At 39.1% G+C, this 20693-nt stretch overlaps 1 long non-coding RNA gene across 1 annotated transcript in view; it reads right to left on the bottom strand.

Moving 5' to 3' along the window:
* The window catches only part of LOC136169162 (uncharacterized), an 88039-nt gene that overhangs the window by 48693 nt on the left and 18653 nt on the right, over positions 1-20693 (bottom strand). Inside the window, exon 3 of the long non-coding RNA XR_010663391.1 lies at positions 16568-16643. This is a non-coding gene — a long non-coding RNA (uncharacterized lncRNA). The remainder of the gene's footprint in view (positions 1-16567; positions 16644-20693) is intronic.

A 20693-nucleotide genomic window follows, 5' to 3' on the forward strand; every position in this document is an offset into this window, starting at 1 on the left:
AGCCCCTTGACCCAGGTTTTTTCTTTTTTATCCTACTAATCATGAAATTTCTTAAAAAAAAAAAAAATTACTTGATTGATTTTTGGCTGTGCTGGGTCTTCGTTGCTGCTTGGGCTTTTCTCTAGTTGCAGCCAGCGGGGCCTACTCTCTAGTTGTGGTGGCTTCTCTTGTTGCAGAGCACAAGCTTAGAGTGCCCAGGGTTCAGTAGTTGCAGCCGGCATGCTCTCGAGCACAGGCTCAGTAGTTGTGGGCTTAGTCGTTCTCCTGCATGTGAGATCTCCCCAGTCCAGGAATTGAGCTTGTGCCTCCTGCTTTGGCAGGTGGATTCTTTACCACTGAGCTACTAGGGAAGCCCAACTCAGGTTTTAAGTTTTTAGTTTTATTGGGGATGGGAGGCTGTGTGTGAAGGATGAAGAATAGCAACCCTTTTTTGGTTAGAATCTTTTCTTGACATCCTTCCTCCTGATACACACCTCACTATCATTCCACCAGAGATTTGAAGAATGGAGTCTTTGAACCCTAAAATTAATGATAGAATAGTTTTGCTTTCCCCATTTCACATGGGGAAAGGCAGGAATTCAAATTCAAATGTGAATTCGCATTTTCTGCCAGTATCTTGGTCATCCACCTTCAGCTGAGCACTAGGGTGCTGTGGCAACAGGGAACTTGGAAACTGCCTGGTTGGAAAGTATTGCATGTGCCTCTTCTGTTCTCAGATCCTTCCTCCCCAGCAGTGACGAGCCCATGCTTGCCAGTGATGAGGTCTAAAAAGCACAGAATCAAGAATTACAGTTCAGAGAAGTTCTGTGAGACAGACTGGACAGGGAAGATGCACCTACATTAATGGTCCACTCTGGGCAATTTTCTGCTTTAGTGTTCACAAAATGCTTTGCAATCTGCAGATAAATGTGCAGGCTCTGCGAAGTGGAACATACAAACGACTCCTGGTAAAATCCTTAAGGATCAAAGCTATTTTCTCTCTGCCCTTCGAACTATGTAGTTTACTTTTTAAATTTGAACGCTTTCACACAAGTTGTGATGATGACATGAGTGTGAATAGACCATGCCCCTTCTGAAAACGTCCTGACTTAGAAAAGTCTTCACCCCAACTCGGACTCTTCTCTGAGGCTTGGGAGGAAAAGAATGAAAGGGATGCTCATTCATACAAGACTTTGAAAATATATTGGGCACTCAGTTAAAAATACTCTGTTAAATTTGACACCTAAGTCAATAACTGAGGAAATAGTAATGAAAGAGATTCTATAAGAGGTAGAAATGATGAGTGCCAAGTCCCATCATTTACAAATTTTCTGCCTTCTGTGCAAATGTGGATTCAGATGAAGAAGCAATGAGCAGATCTGGGACATCTTCTTTGTACTGTTTTAAGTGTTTTTACACATTTTATCTCATTTAACTTACAGCCATATCTACACATATCTATGTAGATTAGGAAATCGTGACTCTTTTCTTGAGGCAAATGATTTGGCTCTTAACTAAGAAATTTTCTCTCTCTCCACACTCCCATTTTTTTCTTTTAAGAATTATAGAAACAAGCCATTCTTACTTTATCTTAATGTTATGCTTCTAAGACTCAGATACATTTTTCAGGATTGTTAACAAGTAGAAAAAGTATGTTTGTGTTATAAGGTTAATTATATCAAACTTTAATTATACCAAACACTGAGCCAATATTTTTAATAACTATATTTTATTGTAACTATACATTTTAGTTAGAATGTCACTACTGTATTTAGTTTAATTGTATGTTTTGATTCTGAATTGCAATAAAAATGCTGGGTTTGAGCTAAAACTGTCACAGAAGTGGGTAGGAAAGTTGCAAAGAAAGTCGGGATAAGTACTATTCAGTGGGAATCAAGCTTTTAGAAGAATGAAATATTCAACTTGCCCCTCACTCCCAACAAACTCAAGGCACATTTTCCAACTCTCATTTCGGTAAGAAGTGTCAATGACCACAGTGGCTGTATGCAGATTATTTCAGAACATAACCTTGATTGCTGTTAGTAGTGTATTATTAACAATTTTCATTCTAAGCAAAACAATTTAGCAAAAAATATGTAGATAAAGATAATTTTTAAAGTATTATACTAAATAATACATAGGTCACTGCTATATGACTTATTCAATAATATAACTTCACTCAAAAGCTTATGTACACTCCCCTTTGTGTAGAGACTATTTATTATTGCAGTTCCCACTCCAGTGAACATAATACATAACTGTGGAGTTATTAGAAGTTATTGATCAGTACCTCTGGAGGTATATATAAATAGATAAGTTTCAGGAGAAGATAGAGGATTATGTGTCTATGAACTATAAGAAATAGGAATTTATTAGCATGTAAAATCTGGAGCACAAATATCTGAATTTCAAGAATCTAACACTTAATAACTGTATGACCTTGAGGAAATTCATTTTCAATTGTAACACAAGGAGAAAAATATTACTTGCCTTCCAGCACTGCTGTGATGTTTTGAGAATAAGTGATAAGGAAAAACATTTTTTAAAGCTAAAACACCATAGATAAGTTACAATAATAAATACTTTTAGCAAGATTCAGACTTTTGTTTCCATTAAAATTTTTATCTAAGAATAAGTTGCCAAATACTCATTTAAAAAATCAGAAAAGTAAATATAAGGAGAAAAAAAATCCATAGTCCTGCCATCCTCCTTCACCTTCAAGTCTTGCTCAAATATCACTTTTTCGGTGAAGCTTTTCAGGACATTGGGTTTAAAATTGTTGCACGACCATCTCTACACACATGAACACTAGGTGCTCACCGACTATAGCATTTCGGGTCATGTGACCCACTATTTAATTTATTTGTGTATTGCCTATATCCCTCAGGAATTTGAGCTACATAAAGTTAAGGACTTTTTTCACTTTGTTCACTGTTGTATCCCATTGTCGTCTCTAATCCCTGTTCCCCAGTATTCAATAAATGTTTGTTAAAAAAAATCAACAAATCTAAACACAAGTACTATAAACACTTAGATGTGTTTCTGGCAGTGTTTTTAAATTTTAAATGCAGTGAGTGTTGTTATTTTTAACCTATAGAATATAAGTAACATTTATTGAATGCCAGATACTCTGCTAAGGATTTTACCTACTATTTTTTTCTTGTTTTGTTTTATTTTTACCTACTGTTTTAAAATTTACTGTGATCACCAGCAGCTAGCTAACAGAGATCACCAGCAGCTAGCATTCCACGTGTAATTCCAAAGAGTTTCTGGAAAATTTAGCATTGGATCCCCTTGCTATAGATATAAAAAATCACTGGTGGGGTTGGAAGATAAACCAATATCACAACCCTGAGTGATATTATCCGTGATTTACAAATGAGAGAACCAAAGGCTCAAAGTGTTAGGCAATGTTGTTCATCATCAAGCTTCCAGTAAATTAAAACTGGATACAAACCAGTGTGTGACTTTCACAACCTCATTGTGCTCTGGAGTTGTACTCTTGCTGTGCTTTTATTTGTATCCATCTTTTTCTACTTCCTTTTATGTCCTAAGTATTTCCTCATGTTATCACATTTCATTTCCTACTTTAGTGGCCGAAGCTAACTGCATATACGAGGCTCATACTGGACACAGCAGTAAAATGTGGTGGTGGCTGAAGGTCATAAATATCTATCCCTTAAGTGTTCAGTTCTGAGCTTTACCTAAAAAATAATATTTAATCTAATATCTGTGTTTGCCCAGAAGCCCCTCCCTACTCCTGTCTACTTACTCACATTTGTATTAGTTGGGATTCCTGGACTCAACCTATCTGCTCAAGCGTTTTGCTTTTTAGGGGGTGATTTATGAGAGAACGCTGGACTGACTCAGATTTGAAGCCGAACAGCTAAGCCTTGGAAAGCTGTCAGTTGGACCCTGGCCATCAGGGCTCCCTCCCCATCTCCTGCCTCTTAGCGCTTTGCTCTCAGACCAGCTTCCTCCATGGGAATACAAGACATAGCTGCCTTGGATGGACATCCTTGCAGCTCTTTGACCAAAGGAAAAAGGAATATCTTTCTCCAACTCAAGTTTGAAAGATATTGGTAACAAGGCACTGGTTGAACTGGTTGGGACCCTGTGCCTATCCAGGGATGGACTGATGTGCCCAGGGGAGTGAACAGAAACCGACTCAGCTTAGGCTATGTGCTCTTTCTCTGAAGCACTTCACAGTTAGTAGCCCTCACATGATTTTATGGATCATTTCTTCCCAAAAATGTCTGTTCTGAACAAAATATTGAAAGTTCTACTATACTTCAACCAAATCAAACGCCACCATCTTCCCTAACCACTTCAGGCCTCATTCACTCTTTGTGAAGAAAAATTCATGGAACACCTATCACGTGGTAGGCACTGCTAGGTTCATTTGATCAGTCAACAGGTTTATTCTCAAGTACCATATATTAATGCAAATATATGAAATCTGGAAAAATTGATGTAGATGATCTTATTTACAAAGCAGAAGTAGAGACACAAACGTAGAGAACAAATGTATGGATACCAAGGGGGAAAGGGAGGGAAGGGATAAGCTGGAAGACTGGGATTGGCATATAAACACCACTAATACTATGCATAAAACAGATAACAAATGAGAACCTACTGTAAGCACAGGAAAGTCCACTCAGTGCCCTGTGGTGACCTAAATGGGAAGGAAATCCAAAAAGGAGGGGATATTTGTGTATGTTTAGCTGGTTTACTTTGCTGTAGAGTAGAAACTAACACAACATTATGGAGCAACTCTACTCCAATAAAAACAAACGAACAAACAAAATCCACAAAGTTGATTCACAGCCTCCTATGCCAGGCATCTTGCTAAACTGCTGGGGACTCAACAGTGAGGAAGAGGTAGGTCTCTACCCTCCAGAACTTACACCCTGTGGGCCCGACAGTCAATAAACAAGTAGATAAATGACACAATCATAGATTGTGAGAAGTCATAAACAGGGTGCCATAGTAAGAGTGTAATGAGGGTAGCTATGGGGAGGGGTCTGCAGAGCTGATAATAGAACAACTACCCAGCTCACAGAGGCTGAGCCCGTGAAGGTCTGCTAAATTGAAAGAGAAACTAGAAAAAGGAACGTCTAGCTTAGGGTAAAAATAAAGGAAATTTTTTGAATGTTAAGAACTGCTGGTTAAAGGAGGTCATACTCCCTTAGGAGTTTTGGAAAAAACACATCATTTAGCAGTCATTAAGAAAAAATGTGTGACCCTAGGAACTGTAAAGTTCACAAGGCTTCAATACACATTTCAAAACAAGCCCAAGAAATAACAATCAAATGTGTCATTGCTATACAACTCATTCAAAAACAAATCCACAACAAAAGGAGAAAAAAAAAGCTGTTTCAGAGTTCCCTTACCTAAGCACCAAAGAACAAAAAGGCTCCTCTGAAAATCCACATGGCATGTTTATTTCTTTAAAATGACTTCACCTCTCCACCCCATACATTTGTTTGTTTATATGCCTAACAAATATGTAAAAAGAATGAAGATTTGTATTCTGAGATTGCTCTCAATACAATATCAAACCACATAGTGTCATGAACTTGCCCTCTCTACACACATAAACATGCTCTCATGCATAAAAGCAGCTTCATATGGAAAAGGTCTGAGTTTATAGTCAGAAAGTGCTATGTCCCAATTCTGAGTGGTTCGACCACTTATTAGCTGTGTGGCTTTGAGCATCTTATTTAACCTTTCCAGACCTCATTTTTCATTTGTAAGATGGAGATAACAATAATAACTTCATAGGGGTGTTCTGATATTTTTATTAAATGAGATCTATGGTGCTAAGCAGTATGTGAATCAGAGTAGGCATTCAATAAATGGTATTTATTAAGATTCAGTTTCTGATTAGGCCTGGACAAGACACAATATCATTTTGACTACTCTTGTATTTTATGAAAAAATTAAGTTGGTATATTTTCTTTGTTTGCTAGTGATTCAGACCACATCAGAAATATTAGTTAGATGACAGCTACTATTTCATTAATAGGTCAGGAATAATTGGAACAGATCCAGCTATGAAATAAGTTAAAAACATTAGCAAAGCTTTTTTTTTTTTTTTTTTTTTTTTTTGGTTCCTTCTGCTATACACTAGAATAGACAAGGGATTAGTTTAATTATTTATGTGTGAATGGGAGACCCAAAGAACATTCAGTCAAGGCAGCCTTTACAGGTCAGAGGAACCTTGGCCATCTGTATGAAAACTCTTGCCTCCCTGTGTGTTCTGCTCATTCTTGAATTCACAGTCTGGCCCAAGGTGCTCTCATTACTCACTCCATCTGCTATCATTGCTCTGGTTTTAAGGAAAGGGAGTTCATAGTTCTTTCATTACATCAGCAAACAACACTTACTCTGGAATGTCTTAAGTTCTTATCATCCTTTTATAAATACCTCCAAATCTCCCTTAAATCACACTACCTTGGACATGGAAACCTTGTATCTTACAGTTTAAGTAGAAATCCTGCTTGAAGCGATGAGACAATCAATTCTTTAAGACACAGTCAAGTCCTTATGGATAACTCTAATTTTAAGAAAGGTTTTCATTCAACAGTTCACAGAGGTTATCTCTTAAGAATAGAAATAGAGGAAGGTGAGTAGCAGAGAAGGGAAGAGAAAGAAAGAGGGAGATTTTTACATTTCATTCCCTTAAATTTGGTCAAAATTATTTCTAGAATTACATGGGGTAAATCTAATGCTGCCTCCAAATGACACTTTCAAACCTTCAAAGGCAACTACTTGCTCTTTCTTTGTCTTCTCTTTTTCAAGCTAAAGACTCCTAGTCCTTTAAATGTTCCTCATGTGATAAAGTGTGTACCTTTGTTGGTTATTCCTGCAGCATTTATTTCCTCTTCCCTTTTTCCACCAGCCCTGATTTCCAAGTGGGACTCCCTGTGGTACTGGATAAGCTGATCCCCTCCCGGCTCCAAGGGTGGAGTTCCCGGCCAGGGCTAACACTCCATTCTCCTGGCCACAGTGATAGCCACGGGGGTGGGCACCTGACTTAAGCCAGTCAAGTTAGAGTAAATCTCAAGACATTAATGCATTGGTTCTAAGGTGTGAGATGGGGGTAAGGATTCTTGGGACCTTGGGAGTATTGACATCTGTCTTAGGCCATGAAGGGAAGGGCCTATACCCAAAATGGTATAGGTGCCAACACCCAAAAAGGAGACAGAGAGAAAAATCTGAGTCCTGGTTGCATCAGGTGAACCTACAGCAAAGCCTTGTCTTAGAACAATTTTACTTCACAACTTTGTGGTTTCAGTTGCATGTGTCAAATTCTTACTTTTGCTTAGCTCAGTTTGATTCTAGTGTTTTGTTCCTTGCAACTAAATATATCCTGACATACATGTGAGATGGTGTTGTTAGGGTTGCCTTCCCTTGGACAAGCTCCAGATTGTCAATGACCCTCTTCCAAGAGTCCCAGAAGAAAAACCTATTATTCTAGATGGAGTCTGACTAGTACAGGTCAGAGAGGGCCTCTCATGAGACTGGAGTAGAATGTAGTATTGTTAATAACTCAATCTGAGACTGGCATTGGAATTCTGAGCATCCCAATTCCAATTACTCTCACCAGTAAACTACCTATTTTCCCAAACAATTTACCCAAGTGTAACCTAAACCCTAAACACCAGGCCCTCATAGGGAAAAAGAGAAAAGTATATTTCAGAATATACTTTCTACCTCTTCCTTCCCTACAGAAAGGCCCAATCCCTGCTGGTTCTACTTTATCTTTCAAAATAGAATCACCAACTCCCTTCTTCAATTTTGTCACATATAGGGTTAAAAAAAAACTGCAGGTTTTCAAGTATAATCACTATACCTGAATACTTTGATAAGCAAAGTGACTACAGTGTTCTGCAACCATGTGGAATGGTTGCTCCCTAATTACAATGAGCTCCAGGGGGTTTCATCGAGGAAAGAAGATAGTGACTGGTCCCCAAGAGGCCTCTGGGGGGATATCTCCCTGGTAACTACACAAAGGTCCGGGTTTGGACCTCAGCTGGGAATGTTCACAAACTAGATTTTCCAAGTGTATCCCCAGAGGAGCAGACTCAATGATACACTCACACAGAGTGGACGTATAATTCATAATACCAATGCATTCATTTTTAATTGGAGATGAGCTTTTGCTGCAGGAAACAGATGACCTTAATCTCATTCAGAATACCACACCCTCTTTCCTGAGGACACATACCTGAAAAGTTGGATTAGTAATCAAGACACTTTCTGGGTGAGGATGGAATTAAGAGAAGTTGATTGTCTTGAGGACTTTTTCACTACTCAGGTCATAGTTGACCCTGATCAAATATTTCCTTACATGGTTACATGGGGAAAACATATCTATCTAGGGGCCAGAAGGACTATGACATGGATCCACATTGCCAAATTGTTCTTTGTAAAATAACAACAGTTAATGTTTATACATGGTGCTTACCCTGTGGCCCATCAATATTCCAGATTTCTTATCAATTAACTAACCTAATCTTTATAATGAACCTTAGAGATTTTTGTTATCAGCTTCATTTTAGAGATGGCAACCCTGAGTCACAATGGGGTGAATAATTTACTAAAAGTTGCATTGTCAACTGGGTGGTAAAGCTAGATCCCCAGGTTGCCTGGCTCCAGAGTCCATGCTTTAAATTATTATGCTACACTACCACCAACACCCCTTTTTTTGGCTCTGCTGGGTCTTCACTGCAATGCAAGGGCGCTTCTGTAGTTGCAGCACACTGGCTCAGTAGTTGTGGCCTGAGGGCTTAGTTACCCGGTGGCATGTGGGATATTAGTTCCCTGACCAGGGATTGAACCAGCATCCCCTGCATTGGGAGGTGAATTCTTAACCACTGGATCACCAAAGAAGTCCCTACACTGCCTGGACCACCAGAGAAATCCCTACACTGCCTCTTGAACATTGTGTTCTTTTATGCTACACACACATCTCTGTTGCTACATCCTACATGCTACATGGGTTACTTCATATCCTATTTGACACCATTCTCTATAAATCTGATTCCTTATAATACTGTGTCTCTGAAATATTTTTCTTAAAAATTATATATGTATGCGTTAGTGCTAGTCCCTCAGTCGTGTCCAACTATTTGCAACCCCTTGGACTGTATGTAGCCTACCAGCTCTTCTGTCCATGAAATTCTCCAGGCAAGAACACTGGAGTGGGTTGCCATTCCCTTCTCCGGGGGATCTTCCTGACTCAGGGATCGAACCCAGGTCTCCTGTATTGCAGGCGGAGTCTCTACCATCTGAGCCACCAGGGAAACCCAATATATGTATGTATATATAGACATATGTATATAGAGAAATTTTAAAGAAAAATAGCATATACCATATATGTGGTGTGTGTTTATAAAATCCTTCCTGCTGCCTCCATATATACCAACAAATATGAGCAAAACCATGCGCGTATGGGCGGTTGGCCAGGAGGCCAGGAACTTTGTTATATTGAACTAGACAGCATGATGATAGCTGTTAAAATAGCATTCTGCCTATACTTAATCCTTCTCCAAAAAAGGAAATATTTAGTTTCATGGAGGTATTTAATAGTTACAGCAAGAAACACTAGAAAGGAAAGAGGAACGTGTATTGGCCTCATGCTAGAAAGTGATGCTACAGTCAGAGGCAGCCCCTCCTGAATAAAGCTTGAGGCAGCACACCCTCTGTCACTCTGCGTTGCCACAAAAGGTCAGGGCTGGATTTTACTAAGCTAGTCACATCCTTGTTTCACAGGGATTATTTAAAAACAGCTACGATTTTAAGAAAGATTCCCTTGTTACTTTCTTTTTTTAAAATCTAGTACTTTTAAAAAATAGATTAAAAATTCATATGATTCCAAAACCCAAATGTACAAAAGTTTATATAGTTTAAAAAAAAAAAAAAAAAAGGATGTCTCTCCTATGACTAAACCCCTGAAACTTGGTTTCCCTCTTGGGAGGCAATTATCGGTTCTTTATTTATCTTTCTAGAGGTATTCTATTATCATTTTCTTTTACTGTCACATTTTTCCCCATGGGGACGTTATTGGAAACTTTTTATCTTGTTTTGCCATGGTTTCCTCTCTTTCTTTCCTGTCTCTTTTTACAGACGGCAAGGTTGACCTTCCCTGGGGACCTTCTTCGAAATGTCAACTTCTTATTGATGGATATTGGTTTTATCCTGTTTCCAACTCCAGTTTCTACTCTGGTTAGGAGTCAGTTTGTGTGTGACAGCTGGTGGTCCCAGGCACCTTCCGATGAATGATGGATGGGACCAGGAGGAGCAGCCCTTCCCTAATATTATTAATTGCGAGATTTTTGCAAGCTCAAAATTCTAAGAACTGACAGTTGCCTCCAACTGTTACCAGCTGTTAATTTGGCTGAAGTGGTGGGAATCTGATTCCCCTCCAGCAAACACTCTGGGACAATGACTGGCTTACTATATATCTTCCTATACACCCTCTGTGACACTCAATTCTGAATTATTTAAGCCTAAAAATAGTATCCTAAACCTATTCCAGAGTGCCCACATCTACCACTGACCATGTAACCCTGCAAGAGTAACTTACCTTGGTCCTGGGTTCCCCATTCATACAATAAGGGAACTAGGTGCCGTGATCTGTCTGCTTCCAGCCCTAAAAATCTTCAAACATAAGAATAGGATCAGTCGGTAAATGGTTAATGTCGCAGCAGTCTTTTCCTCTTTCCCTCAAAGCACCTGACACTTGAAGAAATGAAGAATCTGGTCGTGATCTTGAAGTAACACCCAGTGTGTACTTAAGCAATTTTAGAGCAAATGCTAAGGGGTTTCTGCTCTTAGCTTCCATGGCCCTGCAGGGTTTAAGAGCTGCTTTATTTCACAGCTGCAAAAAAAATTCTCTCCTAATCCCATATACTAGCGAGTAATTTTTCTTTCTCATTTTAAGTTATTATGAAAACATGGGATTTCCCTGGCAGTCCAGTGGTCCAGTGCAGGGGGCTTGGTTTCAATCCCTGGTCAGGGAACTAAGATCCCACATGCCACAGGGTGTGGCCAAAAATTTTTAAAAATAAATAAAATAAATTTTTTAAAGTTACTATGAAAACAAGCATTAATTTTTGTAAGTATAGAAAAGCAGTAGGAAAAAAGCAATCCCCCATTTAATCTCACCTGTGCTTGTCCAGGTAATCCATAATTCTCACCCAATTTGAAAGTTTAGTTCAAGTCATCAGAGTGACAGTTTTGAGGTATGCTTCACGAATTAAATTTTTCTATTTTTATTTATATATTTGGCCACACCAGGTCATAGTTGCAGCATTCAAACTCCTAGTTGCAGCATTTGGGATCCAGTTCCCTGACCAGGGATTGAAACCCTGCTCCCTGCATGGGGAGCATTGAGTCTTAGCCACTGGACCACTAGGGGAGTCCCATGCTTGCTGAATTAGGTGCTTCTGTCTGAGAAGGGTGAGCCTGGTGACAAGGTTTTACGAGTGGAGGTCCATTGGGTGCCATATTTCCGTGTTCTGAAGCGGAATTTCATCGGGCACTCTAGGGTGTCAACTTCTTAGGACCCAGCTACAAAATCAAGGGGCTTCCCTGGCAGCTTGGTGGTATAGGATCCACCTGCCAAGGCAGGAGACTTGGGCTTGATCCCTGGGTTGGGAAGATGCCCTGGAGAAGGAAATGACAACCCACTCCAGTATTCTTGTCTGGGAAAATCCCATGGACAGAGGAGCCTGGTGGGCTACAGTCCATGGGGTTGCTACAAAGAGTCAGGCGTGACTTACCAACTAAACAACATGAATCAAATTCTCAAGAGACTGATTTCTACCCGGACTGACAATACATCAATGTGCACTGGAAAATGTACTTTCACTCAGGTCTGCTGTGTACACATCACCTCTCCCATATAAGGTACCTAGGGAAATTTTTTTCTGTCAGATTTGATAAGCATGGAGCTAAGATAAGATAACATATCCAGGCCCTGATAGATATGCTAAGATAGAAAATTCCTCCTCTGCGTAAGAGATTCCTAGTATGCAAGTGTCTCATCTTTGGCTCACTCACTCCTTGAGCAAGCATTCCTTAAGCCCCCCAGCAGATATCCTGAAGCTATTACTGGTTAAGTTTCATGGTCCCTCACTTGCAAGGGTCGTCCCTCTTATGATCATGGAAGGTGCCTTCATAATAAGTTCATACATTCCTATGTTCTTGTAAAATTTGCAAGAGTAGGCAATTTAAATGTAACCAGTTAAAACTTCCATCTCCTGGCCCTCCTACTTCTCCTCAGTCACAATTCCTCTGGAGTAGGGTGACTTTGAAGTGGTCATGGCTACTTTGGGGGCCTGATAAAGGAGATGAGTTGGGGATGCATTTTGATTGGGTTTAGTGGCTTGCAGTCACTTCTGTAAATAGTTAAGTCATTGCTGGTTTTCCAGTATCAGAATAGCTACAGGAATGCTTCTACTACTCACTGAGCCAGCCCACCCAGCAATAAGACTTGAAAGTGCTGGACCAGAAGTCACATTACAGTGTGAACATGTCCTGTTGCATCAGAATTACATGGAGTATGGAAGGAAAAGATGATTTGAAACATACAGGCAGAAGGTAATCAATGACGCTGAAGATTTCCTGGCTGCCCCTCTCTTGGTTCAATGTGCCCTATCCCTTTTCTTCTAACACACCTGACACATCCTCTTCAAAGGACTTGAGATTTTTTTCAAACCCCAGAGCCTTAGACTTCATGCTGCCTGATAAATTTTGTCTAGAAAAAATCACCAGGATAAGGAAACATGAAGGGGCCTGGGAATCTGCTCAAAGCAGGGAGAAATGAAAAATACTGAGAATACAAATTAATATGAATTGAATATAGTGGCAATGGAGGAGAGAGAGTATTAAGGGAATGGGAATGAATGGGAAAGGTGTGTGTGGGGGTGCCGGGAAAGGAGGACTTGGCAGACACTGACAAATTCTTGCTCTCCGTTTCCTTTTAGAGAAGTTGAACAGATTGTCCCCTTTCCAAGGCCTTCTTTTTGCAAAGTTCACCATGACTGCTTAGTTCAGACTTTATGAGGTACAATGGCATTCCAGTTATGCCTCCCTGATATCATCCAGATTAAATGTGAAGGTTTTTGAATACTTGGTGAAATCTTTACTAAATATTGAGTAGATTGAAAAGAATAGTAAATTATAGATATATGTCAAGTACTCAATCTTCAAGTGTAAGAAAAGAAATTAACCTGTGAACCTCTCCCTACCCAATCTCCTCCCCTTCCTCCTCAGAGCTAAGGACTATAATTTTGTAAATAGCTTTTGTTTGCTTTCCTTTATAGTTTTATCACATAGATTCATTATTGGTTGTTCAGTTGCCATGTCGTCTCCGACTCTTTCCAACCCTATGGACTTCAACAAGTCAGGCCTCCCTGTATTTTATTTCTCAGATTTTGCTCAAATTCATGTGCATTGAATCAGTGATGCCATCCAAACATCTTACCCTCTGTCACCCTCTTCTCTTCCTGCCCTCAATCTTTCCCAGCATCAAGGTCTTTTTCAATGAGTCCGCTCTTCTCATCAGGCAGCCAAAGTTTTGGAACTTCAGCATCAGTTTTTCCAATGAACATTCAGGGTTGATTTCCTTTAGCATTGACTGGTTTGATCTCCTTGCTGTCCAAGGGACTCTCAAGAGTCCTCTCCAGCACCACAGTTTGAAATCTTCAAATCTTCAGCACTCAGCCTTTTTTATGGTCCAACTCTCACATCCATACTTGACTACTGGAAAAACCATAGCTTTGCCTAATCAGGCTTTCATTGGCAAAGTGATGTCTCTGCTTTTTAATATGCTGTCTAGGTTTGCCATAGTTTTCCTTCCAAGAAGCAACAGTCTTTTAATTTCATGGCTGCAGTCACCGCCTGCAATGATTTTGGAGCCCAAGAAAATAAAATCTGCTGCTGCTTCCACTTTTTCCCTTTTATTTACCATGAAATGGCGGGATTGGAGGCCACGATCTTAGTTATTTGAATGTTGAGTTCTAAGCCAGTTTTTTCACTCTCCTTTTTCACCCTCATCAAGAGGCTCATTAGTTCCTCTTCACTTTCTACCATTAGAGTGGTATCATCTTTGTATGTGAGGTTGTTAATATTTCTCCTGGCAATCTTGATTCCAGCTTGTGATTCATCCAGCCTGGCATTTCACATGATGTGCTCTGCATATAAGTTAGATAAGCAGGCTAACAATTAACAGCCTTGACATACTCCTTTCCCAATATGCAACCAGTCAGTTGTTCCATGTCTGGTTCTAACTGTTGCTTCCTGACCAGCATATAGGTTTCTCAGGAGGCAGGTAAGGCAGGTAAAATAATATTCCCATCTCTTTAAGAATTTTCCACAGTTTGTTGTGATCCATACAATCAAAAGCTTTAGCATAGTCAATGAAGCAGATGTCTTCCTGGAATTCTCTTGCTTTTTCTATGATCCAACAGATGTTGGCAATTTGATCTCTGGTTCCTCTGCCTTTTCTAAATCCAGCATGTACATCTGGAATTTCTCGGTTCACATACTGTTGAAGCCTAGCTTGAAAGATTTTAAGCATCAAACTCTTTGGTATTGCCCTTATTTGGGATTGGAATGCAAACTGGCCTTTTCCAGTCCTGTGGTCACTGCTGAATTTTTCAAATATGCTGGCATATTGAGTGCAGCACTTTAGGAGCATCATCTTTTATTAACTAATTAATCATTAACGTTTTCATAGATTCTCGGCCATATTTACCAGTTAGTTTGTTTACTTCCAACCTTTATACTTTAATTTCCTTCTTATTCTGGTCAGAATCTCCTGCATGATGTTAAGTAGAGCCAATGATAGAAGCACCCCAATCCTGTCCCTATCCTAAAGAGAATGCTTTCAGTATATCACCATTGGATATGACGACTGCTGTAGGTTTTTTTAGTGTTCTATGTCAGGCATTCATTACTGTGTAACAGACAATCCCAATGGCTTAAAATGACAAGCTTGTTATTATTTTTCATGATTCTATGGGTTGACTGTAGGGTAGGTGGCACTAGCAGTAAAGAACCCGCCTGCCAGTGCAGGAGACATAAGAGATGCAGATTCGATCCCTGGGTTGGGAAGATCCCCTGGAGGAGGACATGGCAACCCACTCCATATTCCTGCCTGGAGAATCCCATGGACAGAGGAGCCTGGCGGGCTACAGTCCACAGGGTGGCACAGAGTCAGACACAACTGAAGCGACTTAACACGCACACGGGGCTCCATGGGGATGGCTTCTCTTTCTGTTCTAGGTAGTATCAGCAGGTCCTGCTGCAATCTGAATGAGATCCAAGATGGTCTCACTACAGCTGAGATGGCTGGAAACCTTGGCCCTTTCTCTCCTTCTTGTCTTTCCAGGGCTTCTCTCTCTGGCTGGCCTTTTCCAGCAGGAGAGCATGACTTTCTTGATAGCCTAACTTGTCAAAGTATAACTTATTGATACTTTCAATAACACAATAACCTTTGAATATTCTATTTCTAATCACTCCTGGACTTACATGCTATTATAGAAGTGCCTTTAGTCTATATGGATTTTTAAAAAATTTTTTTAATTATAGGAGTTACTTTACAATGGTGTGTTGGTTTCTGCTATACACCAGTTCTATATTGTAGTTTAGATTTATGTTTACTCACAAATTTAACCCCTTTTTTGCTCTTAATCTCTTCTTGCATCTCAGACTTTCCTCTGGGGATTATGCTACTTCTTCTTGAAGTATATTCTTTAGAATTTCCTTCAATAAATTGGCTGACTCTCAATTCTTGATAGAAAGTTTTTGCTAGTTAAACAATTTTAGATTATTTTCTTTTCTCTTTCTCAATCCATTGAAGATATTATTTTACCACTTCCTGACTTCCACTTTTACTGTTAAAATTGATTTCCATTTCTTTGAAGATAATATATTATTACTCATCTTCTTTTAAGATCTTCTATTTCACTTTTCTGTATTTTAGTCACATTATATGTCTAAGTATGATTTTAAAAAATTATTTATCCTGCTTAGGAGTCTTAAAAACTCATACCAAGATATAACGAAGATTGAAATTGGAGACATAGTTGGAGATCTGATTGTGAAAGATTTTTAAAGTGGTACTAAGGAGCTGAGTTTATTCTTCAAACCTTGTAGCTATGCACAGTATACAAAAATTTTGGAAACTATGTGTTCCCTTGCATATATTTAATATATATAATTTTCATCATAAGTTCATATAAATTCATTTCTTGCTAATAAGAGAATATAATAAATATTTTATAAATTAAAGTAAGGTGAGGATTGCCTAAAGTTGGAATATGTTTTATGGAATGCTTGAATGTATCAATTTGATATATATTTGGATATGATTATATACTATTTATGTGCTTAATGAATAAAGCATGCTAATTTAAAAATAAATCACATATAGTTTTTAACCATCAGTTTTATTAAATGTGTCTTAAAATTTTTGTACTTTAAAATATGGTTTCAATTAAAAGAATAAGAATTACTACATGGTCAGGTGTTAAAGGATTGCACAATAAAAAAAAAAAAAAGAATTACTTACCTATGCTGCTTCAATTGTTCTGAATTTAAGCCATCCTAATATGAGATCAACACTGTTCCTAACTTGAAGTTTCACCCTTTACAGAAATATGTGTAGGACACAAAAAGGCAGGAATGCTTTCATTAATCATTTAGAAGGGTTCCCTGAAACCCATTGTCATTCCAGGTAGTGTAATCAGTCACACAAGAGGTCTAAACAAATTTTCAGTAAACAAATTCTCAGTGTCACAATGGCTTTAGAGGATCTCTCTCTCTCTCTCACACACACACATAGACACACACACAAATGCAAACAGACCTGGATGTCCCACATTTACTTTTGGAAAGGGATTCAGGCAGACAGGTTATGCCCACAAATAGAGATCTGCTTCAAGGGGAGAGGAAGTCCAGACCTTTTTCTTGGGCCAAGAAAGATGGGCAGAAGAGAAACCAGTCATAATTCTACTATACTTTATTTGGAAGTAGGTTCAAAAGATCTAATGGGCAGATCTTTCTCTCTTCTTTACTTGTAACTGTAAACAGGTAACTGGTACGAGTTTGAAGTGAGACTTTTTATAACATTTAATATCTTCAATTACTGCAATACTATGAAATGTGTCTTTTTGAAATTTTACTTGAGAATGGTAAATTAGAGTTATTTTAGTTATCTCTACCTTTTTCTCTGAGAAAAGAGAAATATGAGAAATGTGTAACTTTAGACCTACAGAGAAGAACTTGACCAAGGGTATGGTGGCTCAGATGGTAAAGCGTCTGCCTACAATGCGGGAGACCCAGGTTCAATCCCTGGGTTGGGAAGATCTCCTGGAGAAGGAAATGGCAACGCACTCCAGTATTCTTGCCTGGAAAAACCCATAGACGGATAGGCTACAGTCCATGGGGTTGCAAAGAGTCGGACACGACTGAGCGTCTTCACTTTCACTTTCATCTTAGAACAAGGTCTAATACATGCTTTATGGTTAAGCGTTAATTGTCCTCAGTACAGATTGTATGCTTGGTAATGTACTAAGCAGTAAGGAGTTAGAGGACGTATTGAACAGGGATTAAGGGCACAAGTACAAACCTAAACTGCCTGGGTTCAAATCCCCTAAGGAGCTCTGTGAACTTGAGTAATTTTCAAACCTTCTTCAGGCCTGTTTCCTCAACAATAATATTGGGTTAAAATGTTACCTATCTCAGATGATTGTTTTGAGAATTAAATGAATGCCCCCGTTTCCTCAGCTGTAAAATGATTTTTTGTTCACAGGACAGTAATAGGGATACAACGAGTTGTATGTGTATAGTATTTAGCAGAGGGACCTGCCTTATGGTACAACTTCAATAATGTGTTCCATTTAGCAAGTAAGGAAATAAATCTGCCTTAACAATACAAAATTAAATGCTTATTTTACTTTCACACACCATATTACAACTGGGAATTTGAGGATTTAACACACAAATTGAATACGCTGAAAGAGAAACAGACAAGGCATTAACTTAAAAGAGGAAAGTCCCTAGACATCTTTGTATTCCATTGTACAAATTACATGTTAAATATAATGGGAAAGGATAGCAAAGATACACAAAGATAAATGATTCTCTAATTTTTAAGTAAAGCATATCTCAATTTTAGTTCTTAGTTCAACTCTTAAGAAATGTAATGGCAAAACAAGTTCTCCATTTTATCTTATATTAGTTCTCTGGCTTAGCTCTAACTTGTTGAGAGTAAGCATGTTATGGCAAGACACTAAATCTCCCATAAAATCTAATCTTTTTTTTAAATGTATAATCATGATTTTTTAAGTTACATATTCTAGATTCTAAATGACACTAAACCAGGTTAATGTGGCATTAAATCATCCAGATTAAAAAATAAAGGAAGCTGTCAGTTATCTATATTTCTCATAAAACACCAAAGGAATTGAAAATTTTGAAACATTTCTATGATTGACTGAATTTTTCACTTTTTATTTAGACTTTCTTCTTCTTTTTTTATTGGCCATGCCACAAGGCCTATGGGATCTTAGTTCCCTGACCAGAGATTGGACCAAGGCCCTTAGCAATGAAAGCACAGAATCCTGACCACTGCACCACCAGGGAGTTCCCTGTTTAGACATTTATCATAATCAAGAAGGCATATATTATCTAAACAAAGCATTCAAAAGCTAGTTCTGGTTTTTTAATTTATCCAATGTAAGTTATTTTTTCTATTTCCCTAATTTTCATGCTAGAGATAACTTGAACATTATAGTGAACAGCTATAGTTTTCAACTGCTCAGAGCCACTCATTATTCGGAGAACTGTCCCTTTGTACTTTATTAGAGCTTGGGGGGTTGGGGGAGCTGTCATCTGCCACTCACTCTCCCCTATCATGCTGACAAGTAAACAAATTAGCCCTGGATACAGGTATATGTAAGGCTGAGTTCCTTTTCTGTTCACCTGAAACCATCACAACATTGTTAATCAGCTGTACCCCAATACATAATAAAAAGTTCAAAAACAGACAAAAGAATAAGAACTGACTGAGGTCACATAATACCTAGGTTTAGGGTCAATCTGTTAACAGCCATAAATATAAGTTATAAACACTAGTAACCCACTGGAATCTGACAAGAAGTAGGCCAATTTTGGAAATTATTGAAATAAAATAAATTAGTCCTGGCTAATCAAAATGGTCCAACTTTCCAGGTAAAGTGATTGGTTCAGGGGTAGACACACAACCCTAGAGGAACCAGTCAGAGTCCTTCCCTGGGACTTTTCAGTCAGAGTTGGAGGTGAAACCTGCTGTCATTTGTAGACCTGTGGGCTGAAAGGATATGCATCTGGAATGCTACCATCTCATCTGTAGAAGTAGATGAATTCAACAAACCAATACGAGAAGATCTGGGAGATGGAAGGATGGGGCTTGATTATATAGCTTGGCCCCTAGAGGTAACTCTTGTCTGACATTATGTCCTCACACCCCCACATATGTGGATGTGTTTTAAAGATAATTTGAGTTTATAGCACTTACAACTGGAGGAGTCCTGGTAAGTACAGACATTTTACTAATTTACTCATAGGTGCAACCATTCACCATGAAAGTGAATATACTACAATGAAGTACATTAAAAATGTGGTCTAGATGTCACTTGAACCTGGCTAGTATAACACGTGTTGAGAGCATAGTCTCTGGAGTCACCCTACCTGCCTGCAAAACTAAGCATCACCTAGGGCTGAGGAGGCCTACACTCCCAGAGGGCACATGGGCTCTCCAGTTGCCATGGGGATGGCCTCACACACCTGGAACCAGTGCTGATTGCCATTTATCATTGCAAAACACTATCATCTTTCTTTGAAATGTGTTACTAGAAATGTCAACCATTTTTTGTTTTATCATCTGTACAATTCTGTGAAGAGAAAAGTGAAGTGGGAGAACCAAGAAAAATAGGAGCCAGTGTTTTTGTCCATGGATGGGTGGAAGATTGTGTCTGTGAAGCCCCTATTTCATGCCTTTTCACTATCTATTTGGGCCCTGCAAAGCATTTGCTCTCACCACCCTGGTTCAGTGGCCAGCTATGGTAGAAAATTCTCTCTAACACTCCTAGAATTTTTTCACATGCATGTTATGCTGCCTGGAATGTGGAGACCCATTTGTGTCAGGTTGCCTGGATTCAGAACCCAACTCCATCACTAACTGTAAGCACAGTGACTGACCAAGCCACCTAAATTCTCTGTGCCTGTTTCCTTATTTGTGGAATGTAGATAGTATAGCACCTCCCTCCTGGGATTGCTGAGGATCTAAATCGTTGATGCATGCTTAGAATAGTGCCAGGCACAGCACTACTTAAGCGTCAACTCTTATTGTGCTTAGGTGTTCATACATCATTTAAATCGGATTTCCTTCTCACTAATCTGTCTGAGGACTGCTTCACTGAGGGAGTGGAAGTTTGTTGAGATGACCCAGGTCAGGGCTCGGGGACTAGAGGAGTTGGAGACAGGGGATGGAGTGAGATGGGTCAGAATGGAGAGGATAAAAAAAGCTCAGGGCTTTGCAGAGAGTTTGATGAGATCCTGAATGGGATGACAGGTGGAGTCTATGGACCCAGAGTAAGGGACACTAGAAGATAGAAGAGAGAAAAAGGAAAGGAAGTGAGAGGGTGCCTAAACAT

This window comes from Muntiacus reevesi, chromosome 5 (assembly GCF_963930625.1).
Source record: "Muntiacus reevesi chromosome 5, mMunRee1.1, whole genome shotgun sequence".
Taxonomy (NCBI): Eukaryota; Metazoa; Chordata; class Mammalia; order Artiodactyla; family Cervidae; genus Muntiacus; species Muntiacus reevesi.